Raw genomic sequence first — 11,501 nt, forward strand, 5'->3', positions numbered from 1 at the left:
GAGCTCAGTCTCCACCTTCTGCCGGTTCTCTCCCACCGCTGGGCCCTTCTCCTCCGAGCCCTCCTCCTGGCCTTTCTGTTCCATACTGGACAGGACCCTCCAGGCAGCCCTCTGGCCACCCACTACATTCTTTCAGGCCACGGACAGCAGGTTTCGCTCTTCCCAGGAGAGCTCCTCCCCTTCTCCACAGCACTCTCCAGGAAGGCTGCCATGTCCGCATAGCGTTCGGCCTGCTCTGCTAACTGGGCCTTCTGGATCAAACTTGCTCTCTCCATAGCTCAGCTCTGGGGACAGACAGGCAGGCGGCAGGCTAAACGGCTGCCTCGGGACCAAGCAGGATTCTGTCATTTATTTTTTTAAAAATATATTTTTTTATTGATTTTAGAGAGGAAGGGACAGGGAGAGAGAGAGAGAAACATCAATGAGGAGAGAGAACTGGCTGCCTCCTGCACGCCCCCCACTGGGGATGGAGCCTTCAACCTAGGCATGTGCCCTTGACCGGAATCAAACCCGGGACCCTTCAGTCCACAGTCTGGCACTGCATCCGCTGAGCCAAACTGGCTAGGGCGCAGAGCTCTCATTTAGAATTGAAGGTCAGATAAAGAGCTTCACAGACAAGAAAAAGCTAAAGGAGCTCATCACCACCAAACCAGTATTACATGAAATGTTGACGAGTATTCTCTAAGAAGAGGAAGAAGGAGGAGGAGGAGGAGGAGGAGGAGAAAAAGAAGAAGAAATAAAAAATATGAAAATAAAATGACAATAAATACATATCTATCAACAATTGAATCTAAAAATAAAAATAAATGAACAAGGAATCTAATGAACAAATAAACTAGTGAATAAAATAGAATCAGAGGCATGGAAACACAGAACAGACTGATGAATCTCAGAGGGAAGGGGGAAGGAGGGGGCAGGAAGAGATTAACCAAAGATCTTACATGTATATATGCTTTACCTATGGACACAGACAATAAGGTGGTGAAGGTGTGGGGCAGGGTGGGAACCGGGTGGAAGGGAGCAATGGGAGGGAAAAAAGAGAGGAGAACATCTGTAATACTCTCAACAATAAAGATATTTTTTTAAAAAGCAATATGAAGAGAAAAATATTTTTAAAAGAGAAAAAATATTTATGTGCAAATGTTTTATGAATGTATCACTTGCTAGAGTGAAAAGGGTGAAGGGATTAAGCAAAACAAAACAAAACAAAAACCCCACAAAAAACCACCTAGATAGACAACAGTATATTCATTACCAGAGGAAAATGGGTGTGGAGGGAGGCAGGATAGAGTAAAGGGGAAATAAGTGATGATGCAAAGAGACATGACTGCCCTAACCGGTTTGGCACAATGGATAGAGCGTTGGCCTGCGGACTCAAGGGTCCCAGGTTCGATTCTGGTCAAGGGCATGTACCTTGGTTGCGGGCACATCCCCAGTAAGGAGTGTGCAGGAGGCAGCTGATCGATGTTTCTCTCTTATCGATGTTTCTAACTCTCTATCCCTCTCCCTTCCTCTCTGTAAAAAACCAATAAAATATATTAAAAAAAAAAAGAGACATGACTTAGGATGGTGAACATATAATGTAATACATACAATACAGATGATGTATTATAGAATTATATACCTTAAACCTATTTAATTTTATTAATCAGTGTAATCCCAATAAATTAAAAAAAATTGTCATTCATGACAAAATCAGCATATTCTAATAGGGGAAAAGGTCAACATTACTGCCTTCACAATCCTTTGGAAGTTAGACAGCCCTTGGCTTCTTTTTCCTGGTTTCTCCTTTTTGCTGTGTGGAACAAGCAAGTGTCTTAGTATCTCTCAATCTCAGGTTTATCACTTATAAATGGAGAAAATAGCATCTATCTCCTATGGTTGCTGGAAAGTTTAAATAAACCTTTGTAGAAAACATACTGTCTGGTACAGGGTAAGCACTTAATACCTATTACTATTGTTATTGCAAGTGTAGTACTTTATACTTTATACTTTATGAAGTACTTTTATCTGCAGTCTCCTCATTTGAGATAATTAGCTTCTGGATGACAGTACAACTTTTATCACAGAACCATGTGCAAGTATTTAATAAGCATGATTGCTACTGGATTTGTTCAAGTGAAAAGCAGCTGATTACATTCCCATGGCTTTGATGTCAGATCAAAACGTGTTCAAGGTATTATTATTTTTAACTCAAATTGTAACCTGACTTCAAACCATTTAAAGATAATTTTATTTATTCAAGTTTGTCAGGCTTTCTCCCACAAAGCTAATTTTGATCCTTACTTTATGTATGGGGAAGAGAAATGTGAAATAACTTTCGTAAGGTGGGAGAGCCATCAGCTCTATAACTAGCCCTCGCTTGATGATGGAATGCTCAGAATGTGCCATCTTCTGCTCTGGCTACAGTTGAATTCTGAAAAATGTCAAATCTTGTTTGTAAGCATTTGAATGCACAGAAATGAAAGCAGGCATCGGAACAGTGGTTGTGTGAAGTCTTTGGTAGTGGCCCTGCCATCCAGTCTTGGCCACTTATGTCTTTAATTTTCTTACTCATCAGCAAGTGTTAAATCCATTTTAAAAAGTACCCTGTAACCTCCAACCTTAAGGAGATGAAAAATGGTTTGGGGAGCAGTTAAAAGCCTTATATGTTGAGTAAAAAAAAATTTTTTTTATGAGATTTCCTGAAAGCACTCACATTTCACTCAAAGGTTGAGAATTTTTTTTTTCTTTCTTGGTCTGGATGAAGTTAGGTTCTTGCCTGAAGGAAATGGGGTAATATTGGTAGTAGTCTCAGAATGACCTATGAGAACACTTTGCTGTAGGGGGTATTTCTAGAGGCAGATAACAAGTGCTGCCAATCTCTCATACTAAAGCGTGCTGGTGATAGTGGTGCCAATTTGCACATTCAGCAAAGATGTCTGAGTTGCTACTGGACAAATTTCAGCTTTCTCCTGGGATAAAAAATTGTTCTAAGAGTCTTGTGGGCAAAGGGGACATATGCAGAGCCCCTGCTATTCATTCTGATTTATGCACGTTGCTATTTATGTATGGCTTCCTTGTAATTAACTGTTTAATTTAAAACAGAACTTGTGACTATAATAACCCCCAAAGCACAAATTTGAAACATTAACCATTTGAGGAGATTCAAAAAGTCTTTCAATCTCAAGGCTATAATTGGTTGTACAGCACACAAAAGAATTCTTTATTATTTTACAGGATAATTAAGAAAACATTATGGAAAGCAGCTTCTACCACTAAATAAAATCTAATTTCTGTTTTCAGAATTTCAATTTTTGTTCTAAAAAGTTCTACCTTGATGAACGTTATTTCTTTTTAATTTTTGATAAGGTAAGTTAGAAGGGGGACTTTAATTTGGTGTTTAATAAGAAAACTTACTTTGAAAAGGGAACAGTAAAAGTTTTTCTTCTTCTTTTGGAGATAGTTTCCAAATCTGAAGGCATGACTTAGGACAAAAGTAAATGGAAAGGAACATTAAAAAAATCAATGGTCATAGAAAACAAAGCACACTAAATGGAGTCATATATAACCCCAAGACTCTTAACATTCTTGAGGAAAAGAATGCATGGCAAATAATGCTTTTAGTTTTATTTAATAATGTTCTCCCTAAAATGAAAACAAAGGTACTGTATGCAGTCATTCTGAGACAATCCTAGAATATTAGCAAAAAGGAACTAGTCTGTTTTATATGTTGTGGAGGAAAAATCTTTACATTTTAGAATAGCATTCTGTGATGATTTTTAAGGGGAAAATAAAATATAGGTGAGCTCTCCAGGAATCAATATTCTCTTATCTCTATTAGTGTGTTGCAGGCTGATTAGTTTGCAGAGGTTGGGTTTGATTGCTACTGAAGTAGAAAGCATTATAGATTCTCTGCTATTCTTCCATCCACTTGGCTGAGGTCTATGGTTCTATCTCTATGTATTTATCTACCTTCCTACATGGTGCTTAGCACCGCAGCACTGGGCCTCTTCTAAACATATTGTGAAATTGTATTGTGCTGAACTCTCAAGTCTCTTTCTGTGAATAGGTAACTACTCTTCGTCCCTTTCCCCACACCACCACCATCGCCCCCAGGAGAGCTGTTCTGTTAGGTAAAGGCAAATGAGCCAGACAGAAACAGGCATTTAGAAAACAGCTTTGGGTGCATATGAAGGATGTATCCAGCTAAGTTTTGAAAGCAAAATGTGGAGGCACTGAAGGTCACAAAATTTATATAATTCATATAGCAATTAATATAGCAATAAAAAATGACCAAGAGAAAGCTTGCTCAACATCTAATGTGTGGTATTCTTAAATGATTGAATAAAAGAATTCAATATTTCCAATTTTTAACATCCATGGTGTACTCCCTTGGTTATGATAGTTGGCTATCAATCAATCCTTTATAAAAATTTTTTCCGTTTTTAAAGAATGATTAATTAAATGAGTTATATCATCTGTATTATCTGAACCATTTATTTTCAAAAGTTTGAGATAGAAATAAAGCATAAAAGAATGATGTTTTCTGTCCAGCCAAGCAAGAAATGTTTTTAATAGATTGCTTCTTTAATCAAATATTTCTCTCTATTTAAAATATTTCAGCATTAAACAGTAAAATTGCTAAGTCCTTTGACTTTAAAAGGCAGGTATATTTGAAGTTGCATAAATGTGTGTTTGAAAAAAAATTGGGTAAAGTTTGTATAGTTCTAAAGGTTAAGCTGGTTAAATACAAACTGGGTCAAGTATTATCAGATAAATGCTTTCCAGTTGTTAGTCATACGATGATAACTTATTGTACAAAATGTTAGCGAGATTGTCAAAACCATGTTTAAATACAAACTATTTAAAAGGATTCCCTTTAGAAGGATGGCCCATTTATAATCTAAATATATATTTTTATGCAGAAAGAGATTTATGCTTTAATAATTATGGTGGTCTATAAATAATATAAACTAAAATGATTTAATTGGTATTTGCTGAAAATGTTATTATTGAATCCATTATATTTACTGAAAAGTAAATATAGCATTAAATACTTTAATATAAAGTCTACATATAAAAAATCTGAATTCTTTCCCAGAAGCCAATACAGAATCATATTGGTGAATAAACATCATTATTGCTACTGCAAACAGCTGCTTAAGAAATCTGCTCCCAATTAACCTCATAGACAAATGAAAAACCATCTTCTAAAAATGGACACATTTATTTCTGTAAATATGTAAATTCCTCAGCATTTCTGCAATGTTGGAATACACTGTTTTCAATCTATATTTATAGGTCAGAGTTGGGAGCAATTTCTCTATCCTTTACAAACAGCCTTGACTGCCTACTCTGAGTTCAAAACTGCCTTAAATTGTGTCATTTTTTTATACAAAAGGCATTCTAAAATTGTATTATGCATTTATTGTGCTGAAAGAATGACCCTTGCCATGCTTTGTTTACTGAATGTCAGATTTTCATTTGTATTACAGCTGTGTACCATAGCAGTTTCGGTTTTGTATGAAGGGCAAATAATGCACAAAACAGTCAAACCACAGAGCAGTAATTAGTCTGGAAAAGATCAAAGTGTGCTCTTCTAAATCCAGCCAATTTGCTCTGGGTGTGCAAAACCAATAGTCTTTCTTTTGCTAAGGTCTCTTATTAATTTTTGCTTTCGTTTGTTGCAGAGCAGCTGCTTTACTGTCAACCCAACATCCTGCTCTAAAAAAAAATCCATTTTGATGCCACAAATGCAATTTCAATGGGTTTAGGAATAATAACCAGCTTTTTTTCACCCCACTTCTAGGAGATAGAAACCTGAAATGAAAGTTTTCAGCATCTGTAAAGTGAAAGAAAGAAACATAAGTCATAACACTGTTTGGATTTGTTCCTCTAGAAAAAGCTAAAGAAGAGTGAACTGGAAATATTTCTGCTTTTAGTGCTTTTAACCAGCACTACCCCTTTCAGTGTATGGCTATTGCTCTCTTCTTTTCTTAATATGAGTTCTTTTTATCCTCAGGGTTACATTGTGGTTTTTATAGAAAAATGGAATGATCCAAGTTATTAATTAAATCCAATCCAGCAGAAAAAGAACTTAAACTAATAGTTTATACATTTCAGGATGAAAACAGTAAATAAGATAGTATCAATTGCTATTTTCTTGATGTAATTACTATTATTCTTGAGTGAGTATGGAAGTGACTGTTGAGGATGGTAAGGAAATAAAACTTGTGAAGGAGAAAAGAGTAAAATGTTATAACCTAAACAATGAAATATGATCTTGGAGAATATATTTTAAGTATAGTATATGTATGTCTTGCTTCCCTTCTCCATTCTTGTCATTTTTCTCTCAATATTCTCTTTAGCAAAAAGTAGAGAGAAATAAACTGATTAGTTTATTGATTCCTATTAATGCAGCAGCTTTTCTGTAATTGTTACCTATATATAAACATATACTAGTAAATATATAAAATATATAAATACATATTTTTTAGTAATTTTTTCTTACCCAAGCAATGAATATTAACATGTATTAGCCGAGTAAACATATTTTTATGTGTCTAGTGTTGCAACAATTTTCCTGGCTTCACAAGAAACCATTTAAAATTCATTCTGAGTTATACTCCACTTTAAACATGTGCCAAATATTTGTTTTGGTATCAATATAACAAGCCTACTAGATACTAAAATACAGCCAAGCAAAACAAAAAGTGTAATGATACACAGAATTAACATAATGAAAAGAAGCACATACAAGTAATTAACAATAATTGATTCATAAACAAATGTATAAATGTCCATGAAATGACCAATTGGTTTGTTTTGGAAATGTTTTCAATTGAACAGGAATTTAGTGCTTTTGAAAAGTAACAAAATGATCATACATAGAAGTTAAAGCATCTTTTTAAACAACAGGTACAAATCAGACACTAACTCCTGATTTTACTCTTAAGTAACCATGACATACTAAATGAACTTGAACTTCAGAATTCTTCATTTTTTTAAATATTATTTGGCATCTTATTAACATCTGTTGTTACCTCTATAGCCTTTATAATGCATTCTATTCTTCCCATTCTTTGTTATTTAAGACGCCAACTCTGAAGATGATAGTGTGATGGTAATAAATCTATACTAGAAATTAAATAAATATGTGTGACCTTCATTTACAGCTGTTATTAGATAAAGTCTTAAAGTTCATATAAAATTTCCTTGGTTACCTTTGTCCAGCATCTGTAGGACTTAACCTGAATTTCTCTATAAGACAACTTGAAACATGGCATTTAGCAAACAAAATGGCCTCAAGGAATGTTCACATAATCTCATTTAGAAAATCCTGAAAATATTTGGACTAAGATTTTAAAAAATAATATTGAGGAATGAGAGATTCTAGAAGATACAATAGACCTTTTTTTCCAAAGAAGAAAAAGGAAAGAAAGCAAGAAAGCAAGAAAGGAAGAAAGGAAGAAAGAAAGAGGAGAAAAAGGAGGAGGAGGAGGAAGAGGTGAAGAAGAAGAAAAGCTAGTTTGCAAAGTGTAGATTGGTGGTTTCATTATCAGTTTAAATTATTGAGAGGGTAGTTCTAGAATTCTTGCAGAAGTGATTATCTCTGGCCAATGAAGTAAGGCAAGAAAGACATAAAAAATGTAAGAACTGGAAGGGAAGAGACAAAACTTAAGACAATGAACAAACTGTTAAAACTAATAAAAGAATACAAGTTACAATGGCAAAAAGGCAAAAAAAATTAACAGAGTTCTTCTATATTTGCACTAACCAATTAAAAATATAATGGAGTCCTGGTTGGTGTGGTGAAGTGGTTGAGAATCAACCCACAGACCAAAAGGTCTCGGGTTCAATTTCCAGTCAAGGGCATGTACCTGGGTTACGGGTTCATTCCTTGGCCCCAGTCAGGGCAGGTGCAAAAGGCAACCACTCAATGGGTTTCTCTCACATCGATGTTTCTCTCTTCCACCCTCCCTCCTTTCTGCTCTCTCTAAAAAAAAAAAAATCAATGAAAAGAATATCCTCAGGTGAGAAGTAACAAACAATATATCTATATATCTATATCTATATCTATATCTATATCTATATCTATATCTATATCTATATCTATATCTATATCTATATCTATATCTATATCTATATCTATATCTATATCTATATCTATATCTATATCTATATCTATATCTATATCTATATCTATATCTATATCTATATCTATATCTATATCTATATCTATATCTACCCCACTGGGGATCGAGCCCACAACCCAGGCATGTGCCCTTGGCTGGAATCAAACCCGGGACCCCTCAGTCCGCAGGCCGACGCTCTATCCATTGAGCAAAACCAGCTAGGGCCAAAATAAAAAATCTTATGCCATTTATTATGACAACAAAACTTGAAGCATATAGAAAATTATCTAACAAAATGTGGATAACACAGAAAAATATTTAAAAAATTTTAAAAGACCCCCCAAAATTTGTCTAATGTGATCACAGCTTTTAGAGAAGAGTTTGAAACATGATAAGCATTGAAGAAATATATTAAATAAATGAATGAATATCTGAATAAATGGAGAGATATGCCATTTTTATAGATGGGAAAATTAACATCGTAGAAACCTCAATTCTTTTTTTTATTTTCAGTGCAGTTCCAATATTGTGGGGGAAGCCATAAGAAGAAATGAGATTGGAAATATATTATAAAAGAGAGTAACAACAACAAAAAGTATAAATAAAATAGTGGCCATTCAGATACTGATGATGATAGGGTGCCATGAATCAATCAACTCAATGATGGGTAACTGAGAGCCAAGAGGAGCATATGTTTGGGTCTTGTTTTCTTACCTGTTTAGCCATCCTGTATCTTCTGATTGGAACAGTTAATCCATTTGGATTTAAAGTAATTGTTGTTAGATATGTATTTATTGTCATTTTATTATTCATACTTTAATCTTATTTCTTCTTCATAAAGAAACCCTTTAATTTTTTTTTATGATACTACTGTGGTGGTGATAAATTTCTTCAGCTTTTTCTTGCCTGGGAAACTCTATATGTCTTTCAATTCTAAATGATAGGTTTGCTAGATAGAGTAATCATGGTTGTACTGGTAAGTCCTTGCTTTTCATCACTTTGAAGATTTCATGCCAATCTTTTGTGGGCTGCATAGTTTCTGTTGAGAAATAAGCTGACCACCTTATGGTGCTCCTTTGTAGGTAACTAATTGCTTTTCTCATGCTGCTTTTAAGATTCTTTCTTTATCTGTAACCTTTGGCATTTTAATTATGATGTGCCTTGGTGTGGGCCTCTTTGGGTTCATCTTGTTTGGGACCTTCTTGGACTTGTGTGTCTATTTCCTTCACCAAGTTATGGAACTTTTCTGTCAATATATATATATTTTTCAAATAGTTTTCAATTCCTTGCTCTCTCTTTTAAAGATGTGAATGTTGGTATGCTTGATGTTGTCCCAGAGGCCTCTTAAACTATCCTTATTTTGGGGGGATTCTTTTTTCTTTTTCTTTTTGGATTCTTCTTTTCTTCCACTGGATGTGGAAGGTTTCATCTCCTTTATCTAATCTACTGTTGATTCCTTCCAGTGTATCTTCATTTCAGTTATTTTATTTTTCATTTTTTACTGTTCCCTTTTATGTTTTCTATCTCCATTTTTATGTTTGCTATCTCTTTGTTGGAGTTCTACCTGAATAGATCTATTCTTCCCTTAAGTTTGTTGAGCATCTTTATAAGAAGTGTTTTGAACTCTGCATCTGTAGATTGCCTATTTAGTTCTTTTTCTGGTGTTTTGTTCTTTGTCTCTTCATTTTGGCTGATTCCCTGTGTTTCTATGTATTAGATGGAGCTGCTATGTCTCTCAGTCTTAGTAGAGTGACCTTATGTAGTAGATGTCTTGTGGGGCCCAGTCTCTCAACCTCTTTTGTCACCTGAGTGAGGCATTTCAGGTGCACTGTGTGGAGCAACTTTTCAAATGCTTATTTGCATTGTGTATGTCTTCTTTGGTGAGGTGTGTGTTCAGATCTTTGCCCATTTCTCAGTCAAGTTATTTTCTTCTTGTTGAGCTTTAAATATTCTTTACATGTTTTGGATAACAGTCCTTTACCAGATGGTATCTTTTGCAAGTATTTTCTCCAGTCTGTGGCTTCTCTTCTAATTCTCTTGATATTGTCTTTTGCAGAGCAGAAGTTTTACACTTTAATAAAGTTCAACTTATCAGTTATTTTATTTTTATGGAGCATGTCTTTGGTATTTCATCTAAAAAGATATCACCAGGAGGTATTACTAGGAGTTTTACAGTTTTGCATTTTACATTTAGGTCTATAATCTATTTTGAGTTAATTTTTGTGAAAATATTGTATCTAGATTAATTTTTTTGCGTGCAGATGTCCAGTTCTAGCACCATTTGTAGAAAAAGACTATCTTTATTTCATTGTGTTGTCTTTGCTCCTTTAAAGATCAGTTGACTATATTTATTGGGGTTTCTTTATGGGTCCTCTATTCTGTTCATTGACCTACTTGTTTATTCTTTTGCCCATACTACACTGTTTTGATTACTGTAGCTTTATAGTAAGTCTTGAAGTCAGGTATCATCAGTTCTCCAACTTTGTTCTTCTCTTTCCATATTGGTATTCTCTGTCATTTGGCTTTCCATAAAAACTTTAGATCAGTTTGTCAGTATCCATAAAATAATTTGCTCAGACTTTGGTGTTCATTAATTTTTTTTAAAAAAAAATCTTGCTAGGTAGTATGCTAATGATAAAACAGTCTCATCAAGAAAATAGGTAAACAGCCCTACCCGGCTTGACTCAGTGGATAGAGCGTCAGCCTGCGGACTGAAGGGTCCCAGGTTTGATTCTGGCCAAGGGCACATGCCTGGGTTGTGGCTCGATACCCAGTAGGGGGTGTGCAGGAGGCAGCCGATCAATGATTCCCTCTCATCATTGATGTTTCTATCTCTCTCTCCCCTCTTCCTCTCTGAAATCAATAAAGAAATATATTTAAAAAAAGAAAATAGGTAAACAAATTTTGGGCATTTGTCTTTATAAAAGAAAAATATGTAAATCATTTTAAAATATGAAAGTTCTTTGCTATGAGATAGCAAATCTCTATGTAATACCTCAGCTTGTCATGATTATGTTTTTACCTATTAAATGTTGATTTAAAAATATTGTAAAAATATGGAGTATATTTTAAAGACTTTGTTTTTATAAAATTTAATACCATCAATGAAATGTTACTCTGGGTTCAACATTTTTACACACAAAGTTGCTTATGATGATGTAGGTAATGATTTTACTAGAGTACTGTCATTTGATCCTAGGACAGGGGTGGGCAACCTTTTTGTGAATGCGTGCCAAAACCAGCAAAATCTCTGACTCAAAATTCTTCTGTGTGCCAACCCTAATTTTTTGAGAACATGTTACGCCTACTTGATATCTCTTAAGGTGTATGTATGTGAAGAACCTTGAAGAAATAATAAAATTCATTCGAGCGACAAAAACACAG

At 34.6% G+C, this 11,501-nt stretch overlaps 3 pseudogenes; 2 read left to right on the forward strand and 1 right to left on the reverse strand.

The window, feature by feature from the left end:
- The window catches only part of LOC102251590, a 1,192-nt pseudogene extending 853 nt beyond the window's left edge, over positions 1 to 339 (reverse strand).
- The window catches only part of LOC102257796, a 21,391-nt pseudogene that overhangs the window by 7,359 nt on the left and 2,531 nt on the right, over positions 1 to 11,501 (forward strand).
- The window catches only part of LOC102258107, a 7,081-nt pseudogene continuing 1,756 nt past the window's right edge, over positions 6,177 to 11,501 (forward strand).

The sequence above is a fragment of the Myotis brandtii genome, unplaced genomic scaffold (genome assembly GCF_000412655.1).
Source record: "Myotis brandtii unplaced genomic scaffold, ASM41265v1 scaffold194, whole genome shotgun sequence".
Classification (NCBI taxonomy): Eukaryota; Metazoa; Chordata; class Mammalia; order Chiroptera; family Vespertilionidae; genus Myotis; species Myotis brandtii.